A 23,070-nucleotide genomic window follows, 5' to 3' on the forward strand; every position below is an offset into this window, starting at 1 on the left:
ACACGTATAGTGTCCTCAGGACACCTTCATGTTCATTTAATTACGGACAACCCGGACACCGTGTGTGTTCTTAGAATAGTTTCAACTTGCCTGCAAACAGTACGGACAGGTATAGTGTCCTTAGGACACCTCCATTTTAGTTTGATTACGGACATCCCGGACACTGTGTGTGTTCTTAGAACAGTTTCAACTTGCCTGTGAACAGTACGGACAGGTGTAGTGTCCTTAGGACACCTCCTTTTTCGTTTGATTATCGACATCCCGGACACAGTGTGTGATCTTAGAACAGTTTCAACATGCCTGCGAGCAGTACAGACAGGTGTAGTGTCCTTAGGACACCTCCATTTTCGTTTGATCACGGACATCCCGGACACCGTGTGTGTTCTTAGAACAGTTTCAACTTGCCTGCGAACAGTACGGAGAGCTATACTGTCCTTAGGACACCTCTATTTTTGTTTGATTACAGACATCCTGGACCCCGTGTGTGTTCTTAGAACAGTTTCAACTTGCCTGCGAACAGTACGGACAGGTATAGTGTCCTTAGGACACCTCCATTTTTGTTTGATTACGGACATCCCGGGCACTGTGTGTGTTCTTAGAACAGTTTCAACTTGCCTGCGAACAGTACAGACAGGTATGACACCATGTGTGTTCTTAGAATAGTTTCAACTTGCCTGCGAACAGTACAGACAGCTATAATGCCCTTATGACACCCGCATTTTGGTCGATTACGGACATCAAGCACAGTGCGGCTGTCCGCAGACACAACAAACACAACAGGGGTGCCTGCCACCCAAATAGATACAATATTTGACCCATCTCTTTCTCCCCCACCCTCCCCAACCAGTCTTACATGCCAAAAGACTTGCCAAAATTGTATTACTCCACCATTTGTCACTGCGCTGTCCGCGGATGTCCGCGGATATAAGATGGCGAGCGTTCCCAAAAATCTGATGCACTCCACGCTCTTCACCATCCAATCAGCGAACACGTCGCATGTCCGCAAACATGACGCAAGCCGATTAGCCAATAAGGACACTGTCCAGGGAGCGAACAGGGAAATGTGTACGCGGAGATAGATATCACACATTTTTTGTGACCTAGTTTTTGGTCATTTTTTAAAAAACTACTGGACGGATTTTCACCAAATTTACAAAAGCACGCTTTCAGGACCAAGACGCTGCTGAAATCCATCCAGAGGTTTAGGGTGTAGGCGTGAGCAAAGTTTTTTCCCTATTCAGTCTATGGGAAAAAAAGAAGTTTTGGGACCCCCCTGGACCAAACCTCACCAAAGTTTGCTAAAGAATTCAGAGTGGGCCATATACTTTCTTTTGCAAAGTTTGGTGTGGATTCGTCCAGGGGGAGCGAAGTTATAAGCCGCCCAAAAAGTGCTTTTCCTATGGGAATAGCAATTTAACCATAACTATATATATATATATATATATATATATATATATATATATATATATATATATATATATATATATATATATATATATTCAATGAAAAAACTTTGTTAAAGGGACGTTATGGTTAAGTTGCGCTACTAAAAACCTATGAAATTCAGTGAAAAACTTTGTCAAAGGGACGTTATGGTTCCAAGTAAAACCGAAAAACCCTTGAAATTTGCCAGTTATGGTAAGCTAAGCAACCATAACTCGTGCCACCACCATGCACTGCTAAGACTAACACCCAGGACATCAAAGATGACATCACAAACTCTGGGGGGGTATGTTTGATTGTTATATCATAACATAGGAACATTTAACAAATTCAAAAAAAATCACACAAACACATTATATGTACTAATACATAAGAAATGTAACCCATATATACAACACACTAACCATTCATTTAAATGCACTATGTTCTAAAATGGAATATACCACAAGAAAATAAATTGGCTTCCAACATAATTACCTCACAAACACAACAGAACTGAGAACAAGAGCAGATCCACTGAGTACGTAGGACATATCTTACCTGAAATAGTAAGTGTACTTAATTTTATTCATATATTTATAAACTTTCTGTATTAGATAAAAAAATATATTATCTTTTTTTTTTTCTCTCACAGAAATGTCTTGTACTTTGGAATGGCTAGAGGAGCATTTCCCACATGAAGAAATGTCACAAGATAGTGAAACTAATGGTAAACACTTTATAATATAAATCATTTAATTATTATTATTTTGTATACATTTAAAATATATATATTTTTTTTTGTACAGAGCATACCAAAATAGAAAATACTTCAGAAAAACCTGTTATGGATAACACTTTTCACAGTATAGAAGAAAAAATGGATTTATTGTTGACTAATTTTAATAATTTGAAAACTTGTGTGGAAGATCATTTTAAACCAAAAACCTCGTACCATTGCCCCACATGTACTTGTCCCTCCTCACCATATCCCAGTCAATTATCCCCAAACCCTCTCCATAACCCAAAACGTTTTGATGAGACTTCCATCCCTTCTTCACCTAATAACAATCATGATGAAACCCCTAATTCTCCTGTTTTTGTTTCTGTTTCTGCCTCACCTTCTCTGTCATAAATTATTAATATATGTTAAATAAAGTTTAATTTTTATATTGTGTTGTAAATAGTTTCGTTTTTTATTTTTTTTAAAACAATGTAGGTGTCCGCGGACAGTGCAGGTGTTCTGAAATGTTCGTAAATAAACGAAAATGGAGGTGTCCTGAAGAACACTATACCTGTTCGTACTGTTCGCTAGCAAGATGAAACTATTCTAAGAACACATGCAGTGTCCTGAAATGTTCGTAAAAAAAAATAATTAAAGTGTCCTAAAGAACACTATATCTGTCCGTAGTGTTCGCTAGCAAGTTCAAACTGTTCTAAGAATACACGCGGTGTCCTGAAGTGTTCGTACATAAATGAAATTGAACGTGTCCTGAAGAACACTATATCTGTCCGTACTGTTCGCTAGCAAGTTGAAAATGTTCTAAGAACACAATTGGTGTCCTGAAATGTTCGTACATAAACGAAAATGAAAGTGTCCTGAAGAACACTATATCTGTCCTTACTGTTCGCTAGCAAATTTAAACTGTTCTAAGAACACATGCAGTGTCCTGAAATGTTCGTTTCACGTGTGACGCAATTTTAATTAGTTCAGGACCCGAACAGTGTCCGTAGAACATCAACGCGCATGCGCTAGCCAATCTCCGTGCATTTGGTGTCCAGCGGACATGCGCTTCCTTCGCGGACTTGTTCGCGAACGGATCATATGACCGCGCCCACGCTGATCGCGTATTCTGAATGCGGACACTGTTCGGGTCCCCGAACAAATTAAAAGTACATTTTCAATTAATCCATAATATTTTTCAATAAAATCTCACCATGGCACAAGTCCCACATAGTAATCCTGAGTTTCTACATACCTTTTGAAACTTTTCAAACTTTTTTTTGTGTTCGATCTGTCCGTGGACAGCGCGCATGTCCGCGGACCGCGCACAAGTACCCCTATAAAAGACCACGCCCTAGAGCTTATTCTCATTGTGTTTCTGGCTATTCTTCAGAGCACAGCTATTTCTCCAGCAACTTGCTGATTACACCATCGAGATGTGTAGAACTGCCACCTGGTGCTGCACCTGCTTCAGCACCACCCCCACCCCCTCCACCACCACCACCTCCCCAAGGGCCTGAAGAGGGGAACAGGAGTGAGGATGCGGAGGAGGAAGAAGAGGATGATGAGAATGAGGTAGAGGAAAAGCCTACTACCCGCACTAGGCGTGAGTCTTGGGTGTGGCGGTTATTTACCATTCATGGGAATGTTCCTAAGGCTCGTGCGAACCGTGTTACCTGCAATGAGTGCAAAATTATACTCAGTCGCGGGAAGCACGGTAAGTACAGCTTTGGGACCACTACTATGAAGCGACACCTGAGGTCATTTCACTCTGGGGCTATTCGCAGGGTTGTACCTTGCGAAGAATGTAGCAGGTTGATTTCCTCTACTTCATCCTCTGTTTCTGATCCTGTCACCACAAGGACCACCTCTGTAGGACAGCGTCTTCCTCAAGCTGCCTCACAGGCCATATAGAATGCTGATGACCCATACCTTTCGAGGGTCACAGTTGTATGTATGTACTGTGACACAGTACTCTGCAGGGGGGAGTGACTTTGTAGTGCTTTTGAGACTATCGTCTCAGAGCACGAGAAGATCTGCTCACTACCCAAATAAAACCCACTCTACATCTTCCTCTCTCAGCTCGCCCTTTCTTATCCCTGTGGTTGGTGTCCCCCCTTTACCTTCCTTTCCCCTCCTCTCCTAGTGTGTCGTGTATAAAAAACCCCAAAAAAATACAAAATATCAAAAATCAAAAAAAAATAAGCCTCTTTTCAGAGCCGCCTTTCACAGTTAAAAAATAGAAGTGAAAATAAATGCAGGGCCCTTTGTATTTTTTAGAAGTCCGCGGACAGTTCGCAAACATTTAAAAAATTGGGTTGCTACCCCATCACAAACATTGCAATTTTCTCTGGGAAGAAGTGGTGGCTCTGAAAAGAGCCTTAGGGTGGTGTTTGTAAGTCAAAAATGATAAATGCTTAACACCTACTTCAAAATGGTTGTTGTAATTCCAAAAAAGGTCGCAATGCATTTTGTACATTTCTCAGAAAAATCTGATTGCCAGCATAAGTAAGATGGACTCCATCTCTGAGAAAAAATGTATGTACTACGAAACATAATATTTTCATTGTGAAAAGAGGACATGCCAAAATCTCTTAGAAAGGCACAAACAGCCTTATTAACATTGCGCCTTGCTTTTTCCATTTGTGGACCAAATGAAGAAGAACGAAGCCACATTTGTCTCTGCGCAATCCGTGAAAATATCACTTGAGAATTAGGAAACATGTCCATAACCTTCCCAAGTCCTTCTTTCATAGCAAATTGCAAAAGAATTCCAGTCACATGTCCTAAACTGTTCCCTCCACAATGAATTACAATTATGTCTGGATGTTGCTCTGTCTCCAAAGTAGCACAGAGAGGTAGCAAGTCCAACCACTTCATTCCACGTACTCCATGCCAGTGTACTTCCACATGTGGGAATCCAAGATCTACAGCTACTCCACAGCTTTCTGCATGCACCTTCAACCAATGTATCCAAAAATCTCCCAAAATCCAAACAATCTGTTTTCTGAAACACACAGCCATAGCTATCTTTTGTTCTCTCAGCAAAAAGAGTATCTGAGAAACTCTCTCCTCCACACCCACTAAACTTTCCTGACCAATCCCTTTCAGTGCTTATTCTCATTTGCATGACTTCTGAACCCAAAAATCCCCGGATGTAACTCCTGATGTCCGCGAACTACCGCCATGTCCGCGGACATATCGTAACATGAACAGCCCTTCTACCATTTCCACTTCATTCTCTCTGCCATTCCCTCATTGGATGTAGTTAAAAAATCACATGACCATGCACCAATCACATTCAAGACCTCTACATCTAACTGCATCATCATAAATCAGCACTGCAAATGTACTGTGAATCTCTCTGAGTACAAGTGTCATATCATTGGCAAGCACCATCTACCAGAAATACTGTACAAGTCTCCAAGATTTCTACTTGCAGCTCCATGCATATCCATATGCATGGACACAAACTTCAGGTATGCATATTTTCTGTACAGTAGATGAACACATTTTCAAACAGACTTTTAGCTTGTGTAATCTGTAAAATGAATTTACTGTATTTTTTTCAATTTCCTAAAATCAACTATCACTTATAAACCTTTATACTATTTACTTTCTTTATACACACACACTCAAATCATGTTAAACTAACATTTTTTTAATGAAATATATAGACTACATATATTCAACAAAATTGCATGCAAGCACAATCTATGTTTAAATCTTTAAAAAAATACTTATACAATTTCATATTTTTTTGTTTTTATTTATTTATTTACTTAATTACTTTAATTTAGACATGACATTGATGCGCTATTACCTAGAACAGCTTACTTATAGAAATAGTGGTATTCACTGGTATATTATACATTTCACAAGACATAGTAAAGAGATTTTTTTTTTGCTACAGTTAGTCATTCAATAAAATGTGTTCATTAAGAACATATCATATGTACTGAACTGATGCAATGTATCTTATGTAAATACATTAGTTTAATGGTTTTAAATAAGGCACTGCGGATTTCAATTAAAAAAATCAATATCTAAATTAAAAACAGCGCTATATACAAACAAAGTTACTAATTTGAAGCTTTTACAATTGCAGCGAAGACCAGTCTCCTGAAAAGAAGCAGCTGAATTCGAAGAACAAAGAAGAACTAAGAAGTTACCTGTTAATTTAAGAAAAAAAGTAAGTAGAATATCACCATAATATTTGTATTATTAATCAAACATATTATAACGTTAATACAAGCTATTTTGGTGCCTAAAAATAGAGATTATGTACCATTTTGTCCAAAAATCTCCATGTCTTAAACAGCGATTTACAGCCAGAATGGCCCACAAATTCCTATTTTTGGACACACAAATTACCCAACTGAACCGCTACAATTTTCATATTATAGAACAAACAACTGTTTTAATTGTATACATTAGATTTACTATTTGTACTTTTCCACACCACTAGCTTACTTTTTTTTGGTCATCTGAACCCCAGTTTAGTAACACATAAATTCAAGAATACCTATCCCTACTAGTTGTAGTTCCCAATGCACAATCACACACCATTACATACATCTTTATCATTTTACTCAAACACTCATGCACACAGCACACATACATTCCAGAACACCCCAACCCATATCTTCTTTATTTTTTTCAACAGACCCTAAAGAATGTGCTGGAATGGTGAAATTCACTATACATTCACAGGAAGATCCACAAGAATTTCTAATCTACTTACTACAAGTACTGGAAAACAAAAACATACCTATAAATGAAATCTTTCAGATTTCATACATGTGGAAAAATACATGCACTCTCTGCAACAATGTGACACAAGAAGAAATCCCCAATGAACGCTTCATATATATATCAATACCAAATTGTGAATCCATTCCATTTCAGCGACTTGTACAAAATGCAAACCATGGTAGATTATGCTCTACCTGCAATTCAGATAATCGCTCCACGTTAGTAATACAAACACATAGTAAATACATAATACTAATGCTTCTACGTTACAATGCAGATGGTACCAAAAACAACTGCAAGCTGACTGGATTCACATATGGTCAAATATCACTTGGTAAGAAAACCTTCACAACAATAGGTATAATCTACCACGCAGGAGCCACAACCAATTCAGGGTACTACACTGCATATATAAAAAAGAAATGTGGATGGTTTGAATGTAATGATAGTACCATTACTTTAAAGCAGAGATTACTAGGAAATCTTACAAACGCTTATTTGATGTTCTTAAAACCAAAATTTGATAACTAAACTGTATTTAAACCCTAAGTAAACTTGTGTTAAAAAAATATAAACTGTCAGAATACTCCAAAAGCTATTAACTGCTCAAAGATTCTACAACAACTAATCAGATAAATGAATACCACTAAATTAGACCAAAAAATACACAGTTAGAATACGCCAATTGGTATCTAACTGTCCCAAAGTTTAACAATATCCAAATAGATACATCAATACCACTAAAATATATCAAAAAAATAGACAGTTAGAATACGCCAATTGGTATCTAACTGCTCCAAAATTTTATAATATCAAAACAAATAAATAATATTAGTGTTTCAAAAAAATACAACAAGCCAAAGTATACAGCATTAGCCAGAAACAACAAGTGAACACTGAAAACAAACAAACAAATAAACTGTAGCATAACAGAATAAGTTTTTTTTTTAATCCAACATGGATTTTCTTTTGTCCCACAGACCCAATGATTTTAGCAACAAATACAGAAACTGAGCAAATTGCACAGTACTTTGATTTCTAATCTACTAAATATGAGGGTCCAAAAAAAAATATATATATTGATTATACAATGTAATAAGTCATTACAAAATACTAATACTAACATGCTATTTTCTGTTATCACAGAAATTAACAAGAAATACATGTACTCCGGTTACTAGACCAAACAGTAAGTATACAATAATAAGGAGAACCATAGCAGCATATCACATCCATAGTATCTAATACCTTTGTTCCTTATACATTTGTTTTTCACCCAAAGTTATAAGCAAATATGAATGTGATATGCTGCGGTGGTTGTTGCCAGGGCATAGAGTCTTGCGTGCATGGCCATTTGGCAACAACCACCGCAGCATATCACATCCATAGAGTCAAACATTTCAACTATGGTCTATGGAAACTTTTAATGTCCGCGGACATTATGAGTGTTCTTAGAACACTTTCAACTTTCCAGCGAACAATACGGACAGCGTTTTCAGGACACCCCCTACGAACATTTCAGAACAGCGCGATAGTTCTTAGAACACTTTCAACTTGACAACGAACAATACGGACAGCGTTTTCAGGACACCCCCTACGAACATTTCAGAACAACGCGATAGTTCTTAGAACACTTTCAACTTGACAACGAACAATACGGACAGTGTTCTCAGGACACCCCCATTTTGTTTATTTGCGAACATTTCAGGACACTGCGAGTGTTCTTAGAACACATTCAACTTGCCAGCGAACAATACGGACTACGCCTTCAGGACACCCCCAACGAACATTCCAGGACACCGCGAGTGTTCTTAGAAACGTCTTCAGAACACCCCCATTTTGTTTATTTGCGAACATTTCAGGACACCGCGAGTGTTCTTAGAACACATTCAACTTGACAGAGAACCATACGGACAGCGTCCTCAGGACACCCCCTACGAACATTCCCTGGACACTGCGAGTGTTCTTAGAAGCGTCTTCAGAACACCACCATCTTGTTTATTTGCGAACGTTTCAGGACACCGCAAGTGTTCTTAGAACACATTCAACTTGACAATGAACAATACGGACAGTGTCCTCAGAACACCCCATTTTCGTTTATTTGCGTACATTTCAGGACACCATGAGTGTTCTAAGAACACATTCAACTTGACAGAGAACAATACGGACAGCGTCCTCAGGACACCCCCATTTTGTTTATTTGCGAACATTTCAGGACACTGCGAGTGTTCTTAGAACACATTCAACTTGTCAGCCACAACCCCCATTCATATTTGCGAACATTTCAGGACACAGCGAGTGTTCGACAACGTCTTCAGAACACCCCAATTTTGTGTATTTGCGAACATTTCAGGACACCGCGAGTGTTCTTAGATCACATTCAACTTGACAGAGAACAATACGGACAGCGCCCTCAGGACACCCCCTACGAACATTCCCCGGACACCGCGAGTGTTCTTAGAAGCGTCATCAGAACACCACCATCTTGTTTATTTGCGAACGTTTCAGGACACCGTGAGTGTTCTTAGAACACATTCAACTTGACAACGAACAATACGGACAGTGTCCTCAGAACACCCCCATTTTGTTTATTTGCGTACATTTCAGGACACCATGAGTGTTCTAAGAACACATTCAACTTGACAGAGAACAATACGGACAGCGTCCTCAGGACACCCCCATTCTGTTTATTTGCGAACATTTCAGGACATTGCGAGTGTTCTTAGAACACATTCAACTTGCCAGCGAACAAAACGGACTATGCCTTCAGGACACCCCCTACGAACATTCCAGGACACCGGGAGTGTTCTTAGAAACGTCTTCAGAACACCCCCATTTTGTTTATTTGCGAACATTTCAGGACACCGCGAGTGTTCTTAGAACACATTCAACTTGACAGAGAACAATCCGGACAGCGTCTTCAGGACACCCCCAACGAACATTCCCTGGACACCGCGAGTGTTCTTAGAAGTGTCTTCAGAACACCACCATCTTCTTTATTTGCGAACATTTCAAGACACCGCGAGTGTTCTTAGAACACATTCAACTTGACAGAGAACAATACGGACAGCGTCCTCAGGACACCCCCATTTTGTTTATTTGCGAACATTTCAGGACACCACGAGTGTTCTTAGAACACATTCAACTTGTCAGCCACAACCCCCATACATATTTGCGAACATTTCAGGACACAGCGAGTGTTCAACAACGTCTTCAGAACACCCCCATTTTGTGTATTTGCTAACATTTCAGGACACCGCGAGTGTTCTTAGAACATATTCAACTTGACAACGAACAATACGGACAGCGTCCTCAGGACACCCCCATTTTGTTTATTTGGGAACATTTCAGAACACGGCGAGTGTTCTTAGAACAGTTTCAGTCTGCTTGCGAACAAAACGGACACATATTGAGTCCTCAGAACACCCCCCATTCAGTTTATTTAGAACATTTCAGAACACCCGTGATGTCCGCAGACAAATCAAATACAAAAAGAATGTCTAACACATAAAAAACACAACTTTCATCCTATCTCATACACTCCCACCCTCCCCAAACACTCCTACACACCAACACACTCTACTAAATACAAATTTTGAACAATGTTTCACTGCGCTGTCCGCGGATGACCGTGAATTCAAGATGGCGGGCGCTACCGAAAATCAGACGTGCTTCACGCTCCACGCCGTCCAATCAGCGAACACCTTGCATGTCCGCGAACATCACGCAAGCCGATTGGCCAATCAGAACACTGTCTGCGGAGCGAACAGGGAAGTGTGTCCGCGGACCGAACACAGGTATCACTAATTTTTTTTTACCTACTTTTTGGTCATTTAAAAAAAAACTACTGGACGGATTTTCACCAAATTTGCAAAAGCACGCTTTTGGGACCAAGCCGCTGCTCCTGGTCCAAATTTGGTGAAAATCCGTCCAGTGGTTTGGGCTGTAGACGCGAGCAAAAAATTTTTCCATTCAGTCTATGGGAAAAAAATAAGTTTTGGGACCCCCCCTATAACTTTGCCCCCCCTGGACGAATCCTCACCAAACTTTGCAAAAAATTCAGAGTGACCCAAATTTTTTTTTTTTTTTTTTTAATTGTTTTTTTGGGTATCTGGTGTTGGGAAGAGGGGCTGGAAAGGGTGCGGGAGTGAAAGATGGTTCATATGATGTATTTGTTTAGGTGTTGTGGTCCTCATGTCCATGGACACCACAGCAGATCGCGAGTAGTTCCTGAGGCGAGTAGGTTATGTGGTGACTGCAGGCAGGCTTTATTATGGTAGGGGAGTGGAATAGAATGTAGATGATATGAGGATGTTTGTATAGGCTGTATTATGCTGTGATGGTTGTGGCAAGCTGCTGGACCTTTGGGTGCATGGCCAAAGGCCATGCACCCAAGAGTCTGCTCACTGGCGCAAAGTAGTGTAATAGTAATAGCATCTGTACACGAGGGGATAGGGCCTCAGGCGGCTGGCCTATGGGTGTGAGTTGTGGCCATTGTGCAGATTGTTGGTAGCATGGCTCTATTATGGTGTTGTGATTGTGGCCAGCTATGCACCCAAGAGTCTGGCCACTGGTTGAAGTAATAGTATGTGTAGAGAAGTGGAGAGGGTGTGTGGCAACTGGGTCATTGAATTTTTAGAGGATTGTGGCCACTGGGCAGATTCTTGAGTGCATGGCTGTATTATGCTGGTGTAATTGTGGCAAGCTACTAGAGTCTTCGGTGCATGGCAGGAGTTTGGCCACTGGTTGAAGTAGTGTAATGGTATGCATAGAGAAGTTTACACGGATGAAGGCGGTTTACAGAAGGGGAGTGGAATGTGAATGGTTGCAAGTAGTGCAATAGTATGTGTACAGAAGTGGATAGGGCCTCTGGCAGTAAGCCTATGTGTGTGGGTTGTGGCCAGTGTGAAGATTGATGGGTGTATATCTGTATTATGCTGTGGTGATTGTGGCGAGCAATTAGTCTATTGGGTGCATGGCAGGAGGCCATAAATCCTGAGTCTGCCCACTGGCTGCAATTACTGTAATAGCATGTGTACAGAAGTGGACAGGGTGCGTGGCATTTGGTTTATTGGAGTGCCCCAATGGTTGTGGCCACTGGGCTGATTTGTGGGTGCATGGCACAGGTTCGATCCCCGGGTCTATGCTTAGAAACCTCTGGGTATTAAGTGCATAATAAATAACCTATCATATCATATCATGAATGAAATCTGGAAGATTTATAGGAATGTTTTTGCTTTCCAGTAGTAAGTACATTAGAAATTCTTGTGGATCTTCCTGTGTTATTATAGTGAATCATACCATTCCTGCACAGGATTCCAATTCCTGCCTTATTCCTGAGACACTGTAAATGGTGTCAGGATTGTTTGTCACATTCCTATGAAGGAGTAGCATTTGCACAACTGGTCTGCACCGTTTAAGTAAATGTTTTCAACAATTGGTGGCAATTGGAACAGAACATTGATTACAACATTTGCATAGCCGTTTACACCAGTTGTGTTGGAAAATTTGAATAGACCAAATATTTCTGTGTCCAAGTAATTTGATGTAAGTCCACATGCTTGTTTTGAATAGGCACTTTTCTTTCTTTCTGCAGTTGTGTATGCATTTGTCTTTTCAGTACATACTTCTGTGGTTGTGGTCATTGATGGAGTAGCAGCTGCTTTTAATTTCTTTGGTCGTACTGCTGGGAGATCACGTATAACTTGTGTTTGGACTTTGCTTTTTGAGGAACAGGGTACATTTTGAGATGGGGTGTGTAGAGGGCACATAGTCTGTTGTACTCTACGAGGCAAGCAATGTCAGCTTTGACTTTACTTGCATCCAAATTGAGTAGAAATAGTCCTTCAAGATGTATGTAGGCATGACAGTGCTACATAACTCATCCCTTCTTTAAAGACTTTGTTGCCGATGTCAATCAATGCTTGATCTAGGGTTAGACCTTGCGATTTATGAATAGTGATGGCGTATGCTAGAGACAGAGAAAACTGTTCTCTGCGTACATACATGTCTTTGTAAAAAAGGAATTGCGTTGTTGAGCGTTCTATCCTTTTAACCTCTGATAGTTTGTCAAAGTGGATATTGACAAACTGAATGTTGTTGTCACGTGGGTATGTCTGGAAACAACTGTACCAATGCTCCATTAACTAAACCTTGCTGCACATCAAAGTTAGGCTTTAGCATTACTCTACAGTTTAAACACAATGTTACAATTTAAACACAATGTTACAATTTTCTCCAAACCAGCTTTTCTAAGCTTTTTAATCGTGCTGTGGCTTTTTGACACGCAGGTACTGTCATAACGTGCACGTCTAGTTTGTCTGTGGAGTAAATTTGCACTATTGGTTGCATTTCTTTTTTCAACATTGCCCAGCTTGCTAGAGTTGGCATTAAGGACATACATTTTACATTTCTGTGTGCTAATTGTTCCATGACATCAGTAGCAGATGTTTTATGCCTGTATAGCTCATGGATGTGTCTGATACTTAAGATAGACTGTGCTTCCTTAGAAAGCACACCAATCTGAAAACTTTTCAAAATGTTGGAATAGGTGTGGTCTGCAGACTGACACATGTTTTCAGTTAGTTCTCTGTATTGGAAATGTTGCCTTAGATTTACATTCCCTATGCTTCCAAGTGTGTTACGGCACAGTTTGTGTCCTAAGGTTTTCAAAATAGGTTCCCCTTTCACTGGTGTTAAGTGAATAAAATCTCCAAAAACAATAACATGTTTTCCTCTGAAGAGTTCTTTGTAGTCCGTTTCGAGGACCATGCTCACCTCATCTATTAGGAGCATTTTGATTTGTTTCAAAACTCTGCGTAGCTCCATTGCAGCTTCTGATGACCTTTTTTAGTAGTTCAATATGTTTTGGTGTTCTACTGGAAGGAGTAGCAATCGGTGTAAAGTAACACCACCTATGTTGTAGGCAGCTAAACCTGTGGGGGCAGTTACAACAGCTGTAAGCTTGTTGTTTGTAATTTGTTGGAAGAACTTGCTGATGATTTTTATTAAGAATGTTTTGCCTGAACCAGTTGACCACTTACATACAGGAGTACAAGTTTATAGTTTTGACAGGTACACGCTTTAGTTTCATGCTGCACACTATGTTCACTTACTTTAGTTACTTCTAGGAAAATGTTATGCTGCTTATTATTGAATTGTGATTGCAGTACAGCAAAGTTTTCTTCAGATTGCTCATACTGACACATAGGGCCTCATTACAGGTCGGGCGGTCCGGAATTAACAGTGGCAGTAAACCCGCCGCCACTGTTGATTCCGGACCGCCCGATTCCGAGTCCTGCAGGTTTGAGGTGATCTTCCCGCTAGGTCTGACCTGGCGGGTTGAACACCTCCCTCCTGCAGGTGGACGTGGAAACACCAGCACCATCACAAGAAGGTGCCGGTGTTTCCACTTCCCCATTCCCATTGAGTCCTATGGGACTCAATGGGTATGGGGATTTACCGAATTCTGCCTCCGGAATTCCCGGGACACCAAGGCTGTAATGCCCTGGTAATTCCGGGAGTCACGGAGGCGGAATGGTAATACGAGTCCGGCGGTAACCAGGCGGTTTTACCATCGCGGTTACCGCAGGACTCATAATGAGGCCCACAGTGTTTTCTACTTCTACAGTCATGGCTAATTCTGCCTCATTTACTATGAGTGGGTCTCCAAGTTGTTCTTGGTTTCGTGTAAGAGAAAGTTGACAGCTCTCAGGAGTGTCTACATTTTTTTTGCTTGAAGTTCTTCTTCTTGTTCGCGTTCATTGTCCAACATGTTTTTGTATTGTGCAAAGTTTATATCTGTTATAGTGCTTTCATTTGCATTGAAAGCATCTTCATAGGAGGAATGGGTGTCCAAAAAAATCTTCTTCTTTTCTCCAAGGTTTAAAAAGTTGCAGTGGGGACATACAGTAAAGTTATTTTTGTTGAGGAGTTTTTAATGATAGCTTCATATGATAAACAAGGCTGCGTTTGGTAAGTTTAATCGGGCTTCCCTCACAACTTTTGACTAGGTATTTACCTTTTTCTTATCTGGCTTAATATTATTTTTGTATGAGAAGTTTTGGGCTATGTGATATAGACACATGGTTTCCAAAGTAGTACTCCTGTTTGGGTAGTATGTGTCCAATACATTATTTTTCAGAATGTGCTGGCTTTTGGGATCGTTTTTGGCTATTTTCCCCATACATGACTGTGCCGGTTAAACCATCTGTGGTTTCGTAGCAGCCACATTCTCTATGAGAGAGCATTTTTATGCAAAATCTGTATCATTTTTGTGACAATGTTTTGTCAGATGATATGTTATGCTAGAGGTCTTTCAGCTCTGTATTCTCAGCTTTGGTTAAGTAGGCTATGACATATTGTGCAACTGAAGTGGTATTGTCTGTAATGTACTGCACATCTATGTTTGCATTCCACAGGAGGGCAAAGATTGCATTGTAATCATTGATGTACTTTGATGCTTCAGTACTTTTAATGCAGTATGTGTTCTTAGGCGATTTGCCTTTCACACTGTATCTAACAGAAGACATGAAGCTGTTTACTTGTCCTTTTGCTGAAAATGGTCTAGGGAAATCAAAGCGGACTTGGTGTAGTATTTGCCTTTGTTTTCATATTTGCGCCGACAGTACTTGCCACACTTGGGTCTTGAAACCGCAAAATATGCGAATGTAGGTCACTATGCGCGCTTTCTGAACGGATTTCGCAAGTGACATGTTTGTGATTGAGCTGCAAAACAGTGGCATCACTGTCTTGCCCCAATTTAGGAGCACCATTAATCCACAAAACCATGTGGATGTGTGGTGATCCTCTGGATTGATATTCTTCCCTCCAAAAGAAGTGTTGCACTTCTCTGAGGAGAGGAATTGTTTTATTACAGATGAAGTGAAGCATGGCAATAAAGCAGTGAAGCAAGTACATGACACATTTAAAGGGTCAAGAGAGCATAGTTCTCCTGGTTTTTTCATGTCTATCCCAGCTTTGTTTTTGTTTGCTATGCGTAGGAAATCATGCAGGTCTTCCCATGCATACTCTGCACAACTTATAGTGTCTAACCATGTGGGTGGGCCAAGGTTGCATAGCATACACCGTACATCTGTGTGATGTCGGGACCAGTGTTCTTTCGTACCATGCATGTTTGCCTAGAGATTTGTAATACTTGACTGTAAAACTTCATCTTTCTCTTGCACACTTTGAAGAAGCTGCGTAGCAGACATGTTTAAACAATTGGAACCTGTTTTCAATGTGTGCGCAACTCCATAACATAGAGTTGCTAGTTCACTTTCAAAGAGGAGGTGGAATATGTATTCAACGTTTTGTCTGAATCTGGGGTCTTCAAAATACATTCGTAATAAGCACTATTCTGATGCTGTTATTTGTGTGCATCTTTCATCATACCTTCCACCTTTTCCAGTAGGAAAGAGTAGAGGAAAGGCTTGTGTTTCTACACTTTTTTCCCATATGGTGATTGGAGATCCTTTGGCCTGCAGCATTTGATATGTTTCTAGTGAATCGTCTATGGTGTCTTTGGAGTGCAGTGTGTGAATTGTATATTGGTCTAAAATATTGGAGACTGTAGTAGGATCTAGAAATTCAAATTGCCCAGTTGATGAGGAATCCTGAATTATTTCTGTGGTTTCTCTCATGTTTTCTTCAATGTTTATTTCTTTGTAGTATTCATTGTTCTCTTTAAGATAATGCAGGGCTTCTCTAACTTTGTTTAAGTCTACTAGTTGCTGCCAATTTTTGGTCTACATTTTCTTTAAGATCTAATGGTAAATAAACTACTTTGCCATGAATGCCTTTCCGTAATTCAGAAGGAAGCAACGTGGCTGTTTTTGGTTGAAGGTGTATTATTGCTTGAAATAGGGTGCACTGTTTGGATTATAAAGCTCTCATACAAATTAGGCTGTTGGAATGGTTTTGGAAGTGGGAATAGTTCCAAGTTTTTACTGATAGCCCGTGAAGGCATTTGGTTATTGTCAAGTTTTCCAGTGCAGTTTGTGCAAAGTATTGAGGGGTTAGTAATGTCGTATTTTTTTCCTGCCATAAAATAGAGAGCTAATTGGAACCATTGGTATTCGCCATTGTCTTCTATTTTGTACGTTATATCTATAGTTTTGGTGCTCTTTGTATAAATAGTTCTGCGACAACAGACACATACTTGGTTTGGTACTTCAGCCCATGTGCTGTGATTTTAAACTTGGCTATTTCTTTTTTGTATTTGTGTAACAGAAGGTTGGTATCTGCAAGGTTGTCGCTACTCTCTTCTACAGTTACTGGATTTTGTAAGTGCTGTTCACTTCCAAAATATTTGCTTTGGATGTAGTTGTTTTCTTGCAGCAGTTGTTTGGCTGTACCATACAGGAGAATGTGATTTAAATGCTCCAGTGCTAAAGCAGGACTTTTTGCATAATAGAGTCTCTGAACAAAATTAGATTTTGTATAGTAGAATGGTGTGTTGCTAACATTTTGATGTAGTGGAAGGTGCTTTTGCAAGCAGGCCCGGTAATGCAGACTAATGAATGTCCTCACAGTCCTGTGTATTTGTGCACTGGACAGGTGTCCATGGTTTGTACTATTTTAATTTGTAATTTGTCTTTGGGTTTTACATATTGATTGAGGAACTGAAGGATTGTTTTCGTACGTTACACATTGAGGTGCACAGCCATTTGTAGACGGGACGGATCGGTTGAGTGAAATGGAGAGTTGATTGTAAGTTTGTTGGGGATATTCTGTCAATGAGTGTTTCTTCTGGCATAATAGTATTGTCTACCTTTTCATACCCTCAGCCACTTGCATGTATGGCAATTGGGTTTGTTTGCTCTTTTGTATACCTCTTCATTGAAATATGGCTCTGTGTTGGTTGTGTGTATCCACTCACCTGCACAGAGGTTTGCAAAGGTATCTATGTTGATATTGCCTATGTTGCAAAGTACTTTTTGTAGTTTAGTAATTCATTTTGTTAGTGGTTTCATTCTGTTTAAAATTAATATAAATAATCTTCTTTTGAGGAGCCTTGCACTGTCTATGAAAGCTTCCAGTATCAGTTTACTACTGTATGTTTGAAGGGGCTAGTGTGATTTTTCTCCTGTTTTTATAAGGTTCTGAAGGATTCTATGGTGAAACATTTTTAGTAAAATGCATTTTTTGGATTGCTTACTTGTGGCTATGTTAATGTTGGTATATGTAGTGGTAACACTACTAGCAGTTGCATTCTTCTTAATACAGCCGATTCATGGAATAAATGTGCGCCGAAAATACCGGCGCAGAGGGGCCTATACGTGCGCTGCGCCGAAAAATAGCGAAAAGCGCAGTGAAACCAGCGCACGTCGATTCATGGAAGTCCGTGCGTAAGAAAAGCATAGGACGTGCGCTGTAAAAGTGCGCGGCGCACGCCGGCGCACAGGTCAACCAACGGCGTGCGCCACGGCCACTGCGCTATCACTCCGAGCGCAGCGCACAGCTCTAAAGTAGGCGGAACACAGGGCGGGACACTCGGAATGGGGAATAAAATGGGGCACAACACTCGGAATGGGGAAGAATGTGGGCGGCACGGGGAAGTACAGGAGGCAAGTGCGCGGAACGCCCACACGCTCTCCGGCAACACGTATTCATGGATTCGAACCGGGCAAAACAGCGCTCGATCAAACCAGCGCACAGGCCCAAAAACGTACGCCACAAGTAAGCAGGCGGTAGCGTCCCGACGCACTCAACGAAAGTGCGCCAAAACCTGCGGCAACAAATACCACCCACATACAGCAATGGGCCATACCGTGACCCCAAAGGACTAATGATGTGCAAAGGTGTACGCCATTTACACGGACACCCACTGTTCAAAAATTCGCGCGTGTGTGTACAACGGGTTGCGCGAGAAGTCACTCGCGCGATTGCCCTGGGTACGTGTATCCCGGGGTGCGGGGAAGTCCCACACGCGATTGCCCTGGCCACGTCGATACCAGGGGTGCGTGTGAAGTTCCACACGCGAAAAGCCAGGGTACGTCATCTACAGGGGTGCGCGGGAAGTTTCACACGCGAAAAGCTAGGCTACGGGAATTCCAGGGGTGCGCGTGAAATCCTACACGCGATTACAGCAGGGTACGTGTATTTCAGGGGTGCGCGGGAAGTTCCACACGCGAATAGCCTGTCCGCGTGTATTTCAGGGGTGCGCGGGAAGTTCCACACGCGAATAGCCTGGGCGCGTGTATTTCAGGGGTGCGCGGGAAGTTCCACACGCGAATAGCCTGGGCGCGTGTATTTCAGGGGTGCGCGGGAAGTCCCACACGCGATTACAGCAGGGTACGTGTATTTCAGGGGTGCGCGGGAATTTCCACACGCGAATAGCCTGGGCGCGTGTATTTCAGGGGTGCGCGGGAAGTTCCACACGCGAATAGCCTGGGCGCGTGTATTTCAGGGGTGCGCGGGAAGTCCCACACGCGATTACAGCAGGGTACGTGTATTTCAGGGGTGCGCGGGAATTTCCACACGCGAATAGCCTGGGCGCGTGTATTTCAGGGGTGCGCGGGAAGTTCCACACGCGAATAGCCTGGGCGCGTGTATTTCAGGGGTGCGCGGGAAGTTCCACACGCGAATAGTCTGGGCGCGTGTATTTCAGGGGTGCGCGGGAAGTTCCACACGCGAATAGCCTGGGCGCGTGTATTTCAGGGGTGCGCGGGAAGTTCCACACGCGAATAGCCTGGGCGCGTGTATTTCAGGGGTGCGCGGGAAGTTCCACACGCGAATAGCCTGGGCGCGTGTATTTCAGGGGTGCGCGGGAAGTTCCACACGCGAATAGCCTGGGCGCGTGTATTTCAGGGGTGCGCGGGAAGTTCCACACGCGAATAGCCTGGGCGCGTGTATTTCAGGGGTGCGCGGGAAGTTCCACACGCGAATAGCCTGTGCGCGTGTATTTCAGGGGTGCGCGGGAATTCCCACACGCGAATAGGCTGGGCGCGTGTATTTCAGGGGTGCGCGGGAATCATCACACGCGATTTGGCTTGGTACGTGTATTACAGGGGTGCGTGCGAAGTTACACACGCGATTAGGCTGGGTGGGTCCTGTCACCCTCGACGGCCCCTGCAGGCAGCCCGCAAAACAGGGGACTACCCTGCACACCTGCTCATGTCTCCCACCACCCCCACCCCCCCAGTCACCAGGGGTACCCTCCACCAGGCCCCCACTCATGTCTCCCACCACCCCCACCCCCCCGCCACCAGGGGCACCCTCCACCAGGCCCCCACTCATGTCTCCCACCACCCCCACCCCCCAGCAGTGCAGGGGCAGCCTCCACCAGGCCCACACTCATGTCTCCCACCACCCCCACCCCCCCAGTCACCAGGGGCACCCTCCACCAGGCCCCCACTCATGTCTCCCACCACCCCCACCCCCCAGCAGTGCAGGGGCAGGCTCCACCAGGCCCCCACCCATGCCTCCCACCACCCCCACCCCCCCGCCACCAGGGGCACCCTCCACCAGGCCCCCACCCATGTCTCCCACCACCCCCAGCACTGTGGGGAACCTGCCAGCAGGCCCCCACCCATGTCCAACCCATGTCTCCCACCACCCCCACCCCCCATCCACCAGGGACACCCTCCACCAGGCCCCCACTCATGTCTCCCACCACCCCCACCCCCAGCACTGTGGGGAACCTGCCAGCAGGCCCCCACCCATGTCCAACCCATGTCTCCCACCACCCCCACCCCCCATCCACCAGGGACACCCTCCACCAGGCCCCCACCCATGTCTCCCACCACCCCCAGCACTGTGGGGAACCTGCCAGCAGGCCCCCACCCATGTCCAACCCATGTCTCCCACCACCCCCACCCCCCATCCACCAGGGACACCCTCCACCAGGCCCCCACTCATGTCTCCCACCACCCCCACCCCCAGCACTGTGGGGAACCTGCCAGCAGGCCCCCACCCATGTCCAACCCATGTCTCCCACCACCCCCACCCCCCATCCACCAGGGACACCCTCCACAAGGCCCCCACCCATGTCTCCCACCACCCCCAGCACTGTGGGGAACCTGCCAGCAGGCCCCCACCCATGTCCAACCCATGTCTCCCACCACCCCCACCCCCCATCCACCAGGGACACCCTCCACCAGGCCCCCACTCATGTCTCCCACCACCCCCACCCCCAGCACTGTGGGGAACCTGCCAGCAGGCCCCCACCCATGTCCAACCCATGTCTCCCACCACCCCCACCCCCTATCCACCAGGGACACCCTCCACCAGGCCCCCACCCATGTCTCCCACCACCCCCAGCACTGTGGGGAACCTGCCAGCAGGCCCCCACCCATGTCCAACCCATGTCTCCCACCACCCCCACCCCCCATCCACCAGGGACACCCTCCACCAGGCCCCCACTCATGTCTCCCACCACCCCCACCCCCAGCACTGTGGGGAACCTGCCAGCAGGCCCCCACCCATGTCCAACCCATGTCTCCCACCACCCCCACCCCCCATCCACCAGGGACACCCTCCACCAGGCCCCCACCCATGTCTCCCACCACCCCCAGCACTGTGGGGAACCTGCCAGCAGGCCCCCACCCATGTCCCCCTGGCCCCAGGTCCTGACGATACACAATCATGGCAGTAATGGCCAGCATACCCAGCACAAACACCCAGGCAAGGATTGCATGCACCCACATAGTGAATGCAATCACATGACACAACCCCAAAGGCAAGTATGCAAAAGAACACATGTCTGTCACACACACATACACAATGGGTGCAAGTGAATGTCAAAACCCATATCATGACATGTAAGAAACCAAAGAGAAAATAACACAAGTGTAAGATAATATAAAAATGTATTAAAAACACAAATCAAGTAAACCAATAAAACATACAACTATGTTGCAAAGTAAATAAAAGGTCCATGTCCAAGAACTAAAATGATAAACCAAAAAACAAAGGATTAAAAAATCAATATAATTTGTCCAAAGCAAAACCATGTAGTAGGAAATCAAAGAAAAACCATTACGTCATGGTGTAAACAATAAAAAAATTAAAAAATGTATCTCCCAAAATATAACAATATATACAGGAATGTTCCAGGGTCCATGAGCCCAACAGCACAAATGAAACCTAATACTAACTAATAAAATAAATATGTACATAAAAGTGGCCATTGTCCGAGCGGTCCAAAATAATAAAAATAAATAAAGGAAACCTAGCACTAACTAACTAAAAAACTATATACAAAGGCAGCGGGCTAGTCCTGCGGCTCACTTGGTGATGCTGGCCAGGGCATCCTCGAACTCCATGTCAATGTCCTGGAGGCGGGACTCTGTCCTGGCCCCGAGGTCTCGCAGGGACAACCCCATGTGCTCACCAAAATCCCTGCGAGCCTCCTCGAGGCACTCAGCCCGCCTCAATGCCCGATGCATGGAGATCTCCGCCCTGGCCATGGCGAGCCGCTCCTCTTCCGCCCGCTGCCGCTCCGCACCTATCCGCTGGCCAAACTCCTCCCACACGGAACACACCGCCATGCCAGGGTTGCCCTGCACTCCGGCCGATGCCTGCCCCTCTGATCTTGATGGCCCTGAGCCATGATGCCTCCCACGTCGAGCCCGCTGCTGCCTCCGACGCCACTGCCTCTGCCAGCACGACGGCATCCAGGCTGATGGTAACCACCGACGCCGTCGTGCACGTGCCCTGCCCGATGATGCCGGCACATCTTCCATCTGCTGGGGTCCACTTGCTGTGTCGTCCACCCCTGCTGGACCTCCGACTCCCAACTGTGGCAGGGATGGGATCCCCACCGAGCTGGCTGCATTGGTCGGGGCAGGTCCACAGGGGGCCATGGTGGCATCTGGGCCGGAAGACGGCAAGGAGAACGACCGTTGGATAGCCTGCACAGAGGAGGAGAGGGCCGTCAGATTGGCCAACACATGCAGGAACCCCCCGAACATGGCCGATCCCAATTGGGCCACGTCGGCACGGTGCACTTCGTGATGACGTGCGTGCTCCTCCCGGGAAGCACGCACGTCATCACGAATCACAGCCGTGCGCATCGCGACCCCAATCAGGACCTGCTCCACGCGGCCAGGGGTTCCCACGGCCGCAGGTGGAGGGGAGTCAGTTGACATGGACATCCCCACTACCTGCGGACGGGCCTGGGACGGGGCATCCCTGCTGGTGCATGGTGGTGCACTCACAGGGTC

The sequence above is a fragment of the Ambystoma mexicanum genome, chromosome 2q (assembly GCF_040938575.1).
Source record: "Ambystoma mexicanum isolate Mex_15411 chromosome 2q, UKY_AmexF1_1, whole genome shotgun sequence".
In the NCBI taxonomy this organism is placed as follows: Eukaryota; Metazoa; Chordata; class Amphibia; order Caudata; family Ambystomatidae; genus Ambystoma; species Ambystoma mexicanum.